This window comes from Mobula birostris, chromosome 6 (genome assembly GCF_030028105.1).
Source record: "Mobula birostris isolate sMobBir1 chromosome 6, sMobBir1.hap1, whole genome shotgun sequence".
NCBI lineage: Eukaryota > Metazoa > Chordata > Chondrichthyes > Myliobatiformes > Myliobatidae > Mobula > Mobula birostris.
This window is the reverse complement of record NC_092375.1, coordinates 42,063,236-42,074,942: the sequence shown is the minus strand read 5'-3', so window position 1 is coordinate 42,074,942 and position 11,707 is coordinate 42,063,236.

Genomic DNA, 11,707 nt, shown 5'->3' with positions numbered 1-11,707 from the left:
TGTTCAGGGTACCTAACACTCTGTGTAAAAAAAGTGCCTTGTAAATTTCCTCACCTTAAGACAGGAGTTCCCAACTCTTTTTATGCCATAGACCACTACCATTAATTAAGGGATCCGTGGAACCCTGTCTTAAAGCTATGCTCTGTAGTATTTGTCATGTCCACCCTGGCAAACATTCTGATTATCTATTGAACATTGTTTGACAATTACTTGCCTCTTCAACAAGTTTATTAATGTCACTTAAAATTTATTACAGCTCCCTTCAGCATTAACACTCCTCTACAATTGGATATCAACTGCGCATTAGAAATTGTGCTTTAGATTCTGTGGTTTAAATGATCAACATAAGTTATGAATTGCCGAGATCCAGTCACTGATCCTTATAGGAGAGCACTACCCAGCTCCTTCCACTCTGAATAATTATACTCTGCTCTCATTTCCTACTTTCAGATTTGAAGCCAGACAATATTTCCTTCTGCTTCTTGTGACCTGGCTGAGTTCCCTGACCTCATTCATTATACATTTATAGGGTACATTATCAAATGCCCTTTGAAATTATCAATGTTACTTTACATTAACCCTCTCTACATTCTCTGTTATCCATTCAAATTAGTAAAGTTGATTGAACATTACTTTCCCTTTTGGAGTATTGATACTTGTTGTTTGTTATTTTTCTGTTCTCACAATTAATGCGGATTTCTTTATTATACTGATATTAATCTGTCTGTCCTATAATTCCCTGGATATGCTCTGCCCTCCTACTTAGAGATCAGTAATGCATTAGCCATGCAACAGACCTCTGACACCAACCTTTTTCTATAAATCATGTTGGCTATATCATAATTTTTTGCAGAACCAGGAACAGCTACTCAACAAATGGGTGCTGCTAGCAAAGCACATTCATCTGTTTTGCAGTGGATATCTTCGCTGTGGATACGAATGCCTGAGCAGTTTGTCTGGTATCTCAGTAGTCAGGTGACAGGATCCCTTTCCAATACACAGCTGATGGCTTAATCAAGTACGAAGTAGCCATCCTCTTTCAAAATGTGTCTTTTCACCCACTAATGTCACCCATACATGGAATAGTTCCAGAGGTCTGAAAAATTGCATAAGACGCTTCTCTCCTTAAGAAAGGAGGGAGGCAAAAGACAGAAAATTATAGGCTAATCAGCCAAAGTTCAGTGGTCAGAGAGAGTCCATTATTAAGGATGAGGTTTCAGGGTACTTGGAGGCACACAATAAAATAGGCAAGGTCAGCATGGTTTCCTTAAGGGGAAATCTTGCCTCACAAATCTGTTGGAATTCTTTGAGGAAATAGCAAGCAGGATAGGCTAACAAGAGTCAGCGGATATTATCTACTTGGATTTTCAGAAAGCTTTTGTCAAAGTGCCACACATGTGGCCAATGGTATTACAGAAAAAATACCAGCATGGACTGACTGGCTGAAGGCAATGAATGGGAATAAATGGGGCCTTTTCTGGTTGGCTGCTGGTGACTAGTGGTGTTGGTTTTGGGACAGCATCTTTTAACATTATATGTCAATAATTTGTATGATAGAATTGACGCTTTGGGGTCAAGTTTGCAGATGATAAAAAAGGAGGAGTGCTGTGTTGAGGAAGCGGGGACTCTGCAGAAGGCCTTGGACAAATTAGGAGACTGAGCAAAGAAGTGGCAGATGGAATAGAGTGTAGGGAAGTGCATTTTGACAAAAGGAATAAAGGCATAGACTATTTTCTAAATGGGGAGCTAATTCAGAAATCTTAAGTGCAAAGCAACTTGGGAGTCCTAATGCAGGATCTTCAAAAGGTTAACTTGCAGGTTGAGTCGGTAGTAATGAAGACTAGAATGTTATGCTGGAACATTGGTCAGACAACATTTGGAGTAATGTGAGCAGCTTTGGGGCCCATATCTAATAAAGGATATGCTGGCATTGGAGAGCAGGTTCATGAGAATGATCCTGGAAATGAAAGGGTTAATATATGAGGAGCTTTTGATGGCTCTGCGCCTGCACTCACAAGAAGAATGAGGGAGGAATCTCATTGAAACCTACTGAATATTGAAAGGCCTAGATAGAGTTGGATGTGGACACAGAGAGGATGTTTCCAAGAGTGTGAGTGTCTAGGACCAAAGGGCACAGCATCAGAATACAGGGACATCCCTTTAGAACAGGGATGATGAGGAATTTCTTCAGTGAGAGGGTGGTGAATTTCTATGGTACTGTTGACTATGGAGGCCAACTCATTGGGTACATTTAAAGCGGATGTCGATAGGTTCTAGATTTGAAAGAGTGTCAAAGGTTATGGGAAGAAAGCAGGAGAATGAGGTTGAGAGGGAAAATAAATCAGCTATGATCGGATGACAGAGCAGACTCCGTGGGTGAAATAGCCTAATCCTGCTTCTGTGGTCTGGTGGTCTACAGCCTGATCATTAATGCCTAGTTTCTAACTGTAGCATTTTCCGAAGTCTCGTGCGTTTCCTGCATTGAAATTCACCAGCTACACGGCAAACATTGGCGCATCACTATGCAGAAACACAAGGATACGCAAAGGCACTTGGCAGGCAGGCAGTAACTAAATGCGGAATGGTGATTAGTTTTGACCTGCATGCAACAGGTCAAGCTTTGATTTATAAAGGTATGTTTTGTGACCTGGTGGTTTATACGACTGGCAATGACAGAATAAGGGTAAGGCGTGAAAATCATAGCAAGTGAGAAACTGGAATAACATCAGCATAACACTTCATGGACTACGGGGTAACATGAAATTCAACTACCTCTCCACCCAATCCTTTATTTTCTCCTCCTTACCCTACAATGATAACATCATCAACATTATTTTGCCAGGCATCTTCCATTTTCATCTCACTTCTCTTCCACCCCTCAGCTAAATCTGTGTTGAGCTGTCCATGGTGAAGTTCAGTAATCACTTCATTCCAGAATAACTGCTTGGCAGTTGGAAACACGTCACTTAACAGCTGTACTCTGCATCCAGAATTCAGTTCCATTGACGGTAATGAATGAACTTCAGGCTCAGGATGTGATGTACTTGTCATGTTTTGTAACTCCAGAAACTAATCAAAAGAAATACACAGGATCCGGGATATGCTTTGTCTACATACTTTTTCTTCAGTGAGGTACTCACATATGACATGCTGGAGTAATGATATATGTCATTTAAGTACTTCTTACATATATTCATGAGTATTCATGCATGGTTGAATGACAATTGAACTTGAACTATAACCCATAATGACTAATGTAAACAAAGAAAGAATGCTTAATCAAACAATATATTTACAATTATACTCAAATATTACTGAGATACTAATTACGCTACACTTGTCCCTGCTAAGCTCTAAACTCCAACTCAATATAGAATGCATCTCAACTTAAATTTGTAACATATTGCTTTCTTGTCATTATATACATATGATCCTCTACCAAAGGCCTGGGAGCTTGAGGATTCAGCACAGTATTCCTGCTGTTCCCAGTAGTGCGCACTTCTGGATCGAGATCTCAGATATTGTTCAATATATACCTATATACACATACTATATTATACATCTAATATATAGACATCCACAGTATTGTAAATTTTAAATTGTCCCATTCTGGCCTAAAGATATATTTGCAATGGAGGATTTCTCACTCTTGTGGGATTACGACTTTAACGACTTTCCTAATAAAAGGCCGGGAGGGGCGAGGTCTTGCTCCTTGGCAGGTGAGACTCATGGCTGTGAACCAGTCTCAGGTTCTGGGGCCTCCTCCTTGGTGGTTAGAGGAGCTAGAGGACTGGAGGAAGTGCTTCTGACAACTCTCGACACCTTCCTTCTCTAACAGTTGACTCTGCTCTCCTCAACTGATCAACGTGTTGTCTCCAGATGACATCAGATGTAATCTCCACTGTGTAGGAGGGTCGTCCAGTTCTGTCCTTAATCTTTCCAAGGACACACTTCTGAGCATCTCTATAGTCCCTCACCAGGACTGCTTGTCCAGGAGTGAAACACTGAACCTCCTCATTTGAGGAGCCCTCAATTTGTCTCAGCTGTTTGTCCCGCATACTCCTTCTGAGATAGTTTTGAGGAGATCCAAGCATGAACACAAGGGACGACCCAGGAACAGCTTAGCTGGTGAGCTGTTGGTTGCGGAGTTTGCTGCATTGTGATATGCAAGGGGGAAATTAGTGAGCTTCTGGTTCAGAGTACAGTGTTCCGCTGGCGTAGCTTGCTGTGTGTTCTTCAGACTCTGGACAAACCTTTACGCCAAGCTATTTATTCCATTCATTTTCAGGAAAGACTGGAACTGTTCCACAACAAACTGTGGTCCATTGTCACTAAGTGTTCTGGAACATCAGTCATTAAGAAGAGATTTCTCATCACATTAACAGTGTATGAGGCTGTAGTGTTTGCTATTAGGGACACTTCTGGCCACTTTGTAGCTGCATCCATTATTACCAACAAATCTGTGCACAGAAAAATCCAATTGAATCCTCTGCTAGGAAAATGCAGGCCATTCCCAGGGATGGCGAGACGCTGCTGTTGGCATCTTCTGGACGTGCAGGCATCCTGAACAGTGCTTGGCGAGCTGCTCGATCATCTGATCTATAGCAGGCCACTAGACAAAGCTCCAAGTCAATGTTTTTATTTTGACCACACTTAGAGGTAGCTCTTCTAACACTTTAGTTCTCAGCTTAGGTAGTACAATTCTCAATTCCCACATAAGGCAAACACCTTGAAGGGCAAATTCATCCCAGCACTGGCAAAAAATGAGGAAACTGGAATTTCTGCTGCACTTTCCAGCCAATCTGTGTTGCCAAGTAGACCTGAGATGGTATGGGGTATTTTCTGGCTTCCCTTTGGAAACCTCTGCCATCATAGGAAGATTCAGATTTACACTGGGGGGATATGTCAATGGGAGTGTCTTCTTTTGTAAATTTTCAGGTATTTCCTTTCACAAGGGTAAACAGGACAATCCATCGGCATTCCCATGATTAGTCGCCCTCTAGAATTCAATCTTGAAATTGCGTTCCAAGGAGCAGAGCCCATCTCTGTATTTGTGCTGTTACTGTTAGCGGAACACCCTTCCGCAGATTGAAAGTAGATACCAGTGGCTGATGATCAGTGATGAGGGAAAACTCTCTCCCATACAAGTATTGGTTGAAATGGTTTACACCCCAAACAAGACTCAAGGCCTTTATGTTAATATGTGCGTAATTCTTCTCTGCATCGGGAAGGGAACATGATGTAAAGGTCATTCAGTTCAATCACTCATAACATGTGACATGACTGCATCTATACCATAAGCTTCACTGGGCAATGAAGATCATTATGTGTGAGTACAGTGTCTGATGTCACCATTTCCTTTGCCTTTTGGAAAGCCACCTCACACTGTTCATTATCATTTCTTTTGGAGTCAGAGGAACTAAAGATGGCACCAAAGGTTTTTGCAGATGTAATTCATCCGTGAAACAGTTTCTTCTTCTTCTTTTTTCAAGTCTTTCCTTTTACTTTCAAGGTGGCTGACATCCTTTCGGAGTCTGTGATCTACAGCTGCAGTTCAAACTATGGTTTTCCACGGGCAGTAGGTTCTCGATCTCAGACCTGCTGTGTGGCCTGGATATCTCCTGGTGCGACTGAGGAGTCGCGGGAGACCAGAACAGCGACACAGCAGGTGGTGTGCGCTGTTGTTGGAGGACCCCAGCACTCGAGCGATCTCTCTCCCTCTCAGAGGTGAGTGAGAGTCGGTTGATTCTCAGGCAGGGAACTCAGACAAGCGATGTGGCATACTGTAACATCAAAACAGTGAACTGCTGGTCTCCTCCCTTGTTGCAGGAAAGATATCTCTCTCTCTCCTTTACTAGTGAGAGAGCGAGAACCTCTCTGAGATGACGAAGTATTGGGGTGGACAGTAGTTTTTCATGGACTCTAGATCATGGTCTCTTTTGGGGCCTTGCTATTGCTTGCACGGTGGGTGGTGGGGGAGGGGAGGGTGATGCCTTTACTGGAGCAGGTGGGGGGAAGGGGGAGGGGGAGGGTTGATGTTTCTCAGCTGCTTCTGTGTGGGAGGGGGATGGGAGGCTTTGGGGTTTTAATGTTTTCAATTATTCATTCTCTGGGGTTTTTACTGTTTCATGCATATTCGTGAAGGTTAAGAATTTCAGGTTGTATAATGTATATATTCTCTGATATTAAATTGAACCGTTGATGGTCTCTTGCTAGTTTTCACATTGTAACTCTTAAGGCTACTCAGCCCCATGTCGCCTTCGTCATTATCAGATTTTTCATCAACAGTTTGCAGATTATTTTTATATTTACAACATGGAATAGGCCCGTCTGGCACTTCAAGCCACGCTGCCAAGCAATCTTATGATTTAACCCCAGCCAAAACATGGGACAATTTACAATGACAAATTAACCTATCAACTGATACATTTTTGATCTGTGGGAGGAAACTGGAGCATGCAGAGAAAACCCATGCAGTCACAGAGGTACAAACTCCTGACAGGCAGCAGTGGGAATTGAATCTGGGTTGCCTGTACTGTAAAGCATTGTGCAAACCATTTCACCTTACCACACCAATTAGTGCTCCTTTTGAAATTGGAACTTGACTTTTTATCTTTTTCTCTTCCTGTACAGTTGGATTTTTTTTGTCTGCTCAACATGTTCTTTGTATGTATAGTACTTTGTTGCATTTTCTGCAAGTTTTGCATTTGAACCTGCATTGATCTTATGTATGTGAGCCCCTGCCACAATGGTAACACAATTTGTTCATGTAGGCAGTTTTTGGTTTAAACATAGCAATTTTGTTCAGGTTCACTTTCAATCCTGACTGCAACTCAATTGCATCTCTAACTGCTGTTTCCATTGCTACAGCTATTTCAACTGCTCTTTTAAATACGAATTGTGCTTCAGTTAGGAGCCATTTTTGAATGCTTTCTTGTCAGATTCCACAAACTATCTCAGTGTACTATTAAGCCCATCACTAAACTGACAAAGCTCGGACAATTTTTTTCAGTTCAGCCACAAAAGCTAAAAACGGAAGCCTCTTGCTTTTGATTCTGCTTATGAGACCTAAAGCATTCTGTGATCAACAATGGTTTCAGTTCTAAATGTCCCTGCATTACATTCACATATCAGCAATTCTCATTTCGGTTGGATTGGTTGGAGCATTCAAACTTCTAAGCAAACTATATGCTTTTTCACCTGTTATTCTCAGCAACACTGAGTGTAATAGGGGATTATAATTAGGGGGACAGATAGGCAATTCTGAGGGTGCAAAAAAGGAACAAAGATGGTAGTTTGCCTTCTAGCTGCCAGGGTTCGTGATGTGTCTGAACGCATTCACAAAATCCTGAAATGGGAGGGTGAGCAGCCAGAGGTCGTGGTACATATTGGTACCTATGAAACAGGTAGAAAAAGGGTGGAGGCCCAGAAAGCAGAATACTGGAAATTAGGAAGGAGGCTGAGAAGCAGAACCTCAAAGGTAGTAATCTCAGGATTGCTGCCTGTGTCACAAGACAGTGAGTATAGGAATAGAATGAGGTGTAGGATAAATGTGTGGCTGAAGAATTGGAGCAAGGGGCAGGGATTCAGATTTCTGGATCATTCTGGGGCAGATGCAACCCGTACAAAAATGATGACTTGCTCTTGAATCCTTGAATCCGAGGGGTACCAATATCCTGGCAGAGGGGTTTGTTAATGCTATAGGGGAGGGTTTAAACTAGATTTGCAGGGGGTGGAAACCAAATTAAAGAGGCAGAGGATCAGAAGGTTGGAGCACCAGTAGAGACAGCTTATAGGGAGTTTGCGAGGAAGGATAAAGTCTAGAGGAGGTTTACAGGGATGATTCCAGAAATGAAAGGGTTATCATACAAGGAACGTTTGATGGCTCTGGTCTGTACTCGCTGGAATTCAGAAGGATGAAGAGGGGATCTCATTGAAACTTTTTGAATGTTGAAATGCCTAAACAGAGTAGATATTGAAAGGATATTTCCCATGGTGGGAGAGTCTAGGACAAGAGGGCACAGCCACAGGATAGAGGGGCGCCCTTTCAAAACAGAGATGTGGAGAAATTTCTTTAGCCAACGGTGGTGAATTTAGAATTTGTTGCCACATGCAGCTGTGGACGCCAGGTCTTTGGGTGTATTTAAGGCAGAGATTGATAGGTTCTTGATTAGATATGGCATCAAAGGTTACAGGGAGAAGGCCGGGAACTGGTGTTGAGGAGGAGATAGAAAAAAAGATCTGCCATGATTGAATGGCGGAGCAGACTTGATGGGCCAGATTGCCTAATTCTGCTCCTATATCTTATGGTCTTATAGGCAGACTTCAGAGCAAAGATGCACTCAGCCTGATGGTTTGAGGTGAGTCTATTTTAATGTAAGGAGTATCATAAACAAGGCAGATGAACTTAGAGTGTGGATCAATACGTGGAACTATGACATTGTAGCCATTACAGAGATTGGGATGGCTCAGAAGCAGGAATGGCTGCTGAGAGTGCCAGACCTTAGATGTTTCAAAAAGAACAGAGAGGGAAGCAAAAGAGGTGGGAGCATGGCATTGTTAATTAGGGATAGTGTCATGGCTACAGAAAAGGAGAAAGTCATGGAAAGTCAGAAACAGGAAAGGGGCAATAACTCTACCGAGTGTTTTTCATAGACCCCCGCAATTGTAACAAGGATATCAAGGAGCAGATAGGGAGGCAGATTCTGGAACAGTGCTATAATAATAGGGTGGTTGTGATGGGAGATTTTAACTTTCCTAATATTGATTGGCATCTCCTTCGCGCAAGGGGTTTAGATGGGGTGAAGTTTGTTAGGTGTGTTCAGGAAGCTTTCCTGACACAATATGTAGATAAGACAACTAGAGGAGAGGCTGTACTTAATCTAGTATTAGGAAATGAACCTGGTCACACGTCAGATCTCTCGGTGGGATTTTGGAGGTAGAAACCACAACTCTATCTCCCTCACCATAGCGCTGGAGAGGGATAGGAGCAGACAATTTGGGGAAGGGGAAAATATGATGCTATTAGGCAGGGACTTGGGACCATAAATTGGGAGTAGGTGTTCTCAGGGAAATGCTCAGCAGAAATGTGGCAAATGTTCAGGGAACATTTGCATGGTGTTCTGCATAGGTATGTTTCATTGAGGCAGGAAAAGGATGGTAGGGTTAAAGGACCATGGTGTACAATGGATGTAGAAAATCTGGTTAGGAAGAAAAGAAAAGCTTATGAAAGATTCAAGAAACTAGGTACTCTTAGAGCTCTAGAAAATTACAAGGTTGCTAGGATGGAGCTTAAGAATGGAATTAGGAGAGCCAGAAGGGGCCATGAGAAGGACTTGCTGAGCAGGATTAAGGAAAACCCCAAGGCATTCTACAAGTATGTGAAGAGCAAGAGGATGAATTGTGTCAGAATAGGACCAACAAGCTGCGATAGTGGAAAAGTGGCGTAAGAGGAGGTAGCGGAGGTACTTAATGAATACTTTGCATCAGTATTCACCAAGGAAAAAGACCTTGGCAACTGTGGGGATGACTTACACTGGACTGAAACGCTTGAGCATATAGACATTAAGAAAGAGGATGTGCTGAAGCTTTTGAAAACCATTAAGTTAGATAAGTCATCAGGACCAGATGAGATTTGTCCCAGGTTACTGTGGGAAGTGAGGGAGGACATTGCTGAGCCTCTTGCAATGATCTTTGCATCATCAATAGGGAAGCAAGAAGTACTGGAGGACTGAAGGGTTGCAAATGTTGTTCCCTTGTTCAAGAAAGGGAATAGAGATAACCCAGGAAATTATAGACTAGTGAGTCTGACTTCAGTGGTGGGCAAGTTGTTGAAGAAGATCCTGAGAGGCAGGATTTATGAGCATTTGGAGAGACTTAATCTGATTAGGGATAGTCAGCATGGCTTTGTTAAGGGCAGATCATGCCTTACGAGCCTGATTGAATTCTTTGAGGATGTAGCAAAATACATTGATGAAAGTAGAGCAGTGGATGTAGTGTATATGGATTTCAGTAAGACAGTTGATAAGGTTCCCCATACAAGGCTCCTTCAGAAAGTAAGGTGGCATGGGATCCAGGAAACTTTGCTTTGTGGAACCAGATTTGGCTTGTCCACAGGAGGCTATGAGTGGTTTCAAAGGTTTCAAAGGTATATTTAATGTCAGAGAAATGCATACAATATACATCCTGAAATGCTTTTTCTTCACAAAGATCTAGGAAAACAGAGCAGTGCCTCCAAAGAATGAATGACAGTTAAATGTTAGAACCCAAAAGTACCTCTCCCAGCTCCCCTCCCTCCTGCGTGTAAGTGACAGCAAGCAACAATCCCCCCTCCTCCCACCGGCAAAAAAAAAGCATTGGCACCTGCGACCGAGCACTCAAGCATGCAGCAAAGCAACCGCAAAGACATAGGCTTGCAGTACCCCAAAGACTACTCGTTCATCTGGTATTCGACATACCACAGACTCTCTCTCTCTCCCTAATAAAGGAGAAAGAGATGTCTCCGTTTCACAGCGAGGGGGGAGGCATAACAAACAACTCACTGGTTTACAATGTTAAAAGTCCATTGTGTCGCTTTTTCGAAGCTCTGTGCCCAAAGACCTCGGGTCTCTGGGCACACAGCATAGATCTTCTGACTCCCACGATGACACACCAATCTCCTGCCGTGACACCAACCTTCAATCCGCCCATCTCCAGAGCCACGAGATCTTGGTCCTCAGAAGGCGAGCTGAGCTCTCAGGCCGAGCCCTTGGTGTGTCGAATAACAGCCAGTCATGAAACTCGAGAGCGGGTCCCATTCCCACAAAGAACCGTATTCAGCATGTAACTCCAGGTCAAGGTCTTCAAAAGAACCCTGAAAGGGAAAAATAGAGATATTAAAAATAGAAATAGATGGAATAAAGATGGAAAAGTTGTAGATGGTTCATATTGTGCATGGAGAACGGTGACCAGTGGTGTTCCACAAGGATCTGTTCTGGGACCCCTCCTCTTTGTGATTTTTATAAAGGACCTGGATGAGGAAGTAGAAAGGTGGGTTAGTAAGTTTGCTGATGACACAAAGGTTGGGGGTGTTGTGGATAGTCTGGAGGGTTGTCAGAGGATACAGTGGGACATCAACAGGATGCAGAACTGGGCTGAGAAGTGGCAGATGGACCTCAACCCAGATAAGTGTGAAGTCATTCATTTTGGTAGGTCAAATTTGAAGATAGTATATAATATTAATGATAAGACTCTTGGCAGTGTGGAGGATCTGAGAGATCTTGGGGTCCATGTCCACAGGACCTGCTGCGCAGGTTGACAGTGTTGTTAAGAAGGCGTATGGTGTGTTGGCATTCATCAACCATAGGACTGAATTCAAGAGCCGTGAGGTAATGTTACAGCTATATAAGATCTTGGTCAGACCCCACCGTGGAGTACTATGATCAGTTCTGGTCACCTCACTACCGGAAAGATGTGATACTATAGAGAGAGTGCAGAGGAGATTTATAAGGGTGTTGCTTGGATTGGAGAGCATACCTTATGAGAATAGGTTGAATGTACTTGGCCTTTTCTCCCTGGAGCGACGGAAGATGAGAGGTGACCTGATAGAGGTGTATAAGTTGATGAGGGGCATTGATCATGTGGATAGACAGAAATGGACTGAAATGGCTGACACGAGGGGGCATAGTTTTAAGATGTTTGGAAATAGGTACCAAGGGGATGTCAGGGG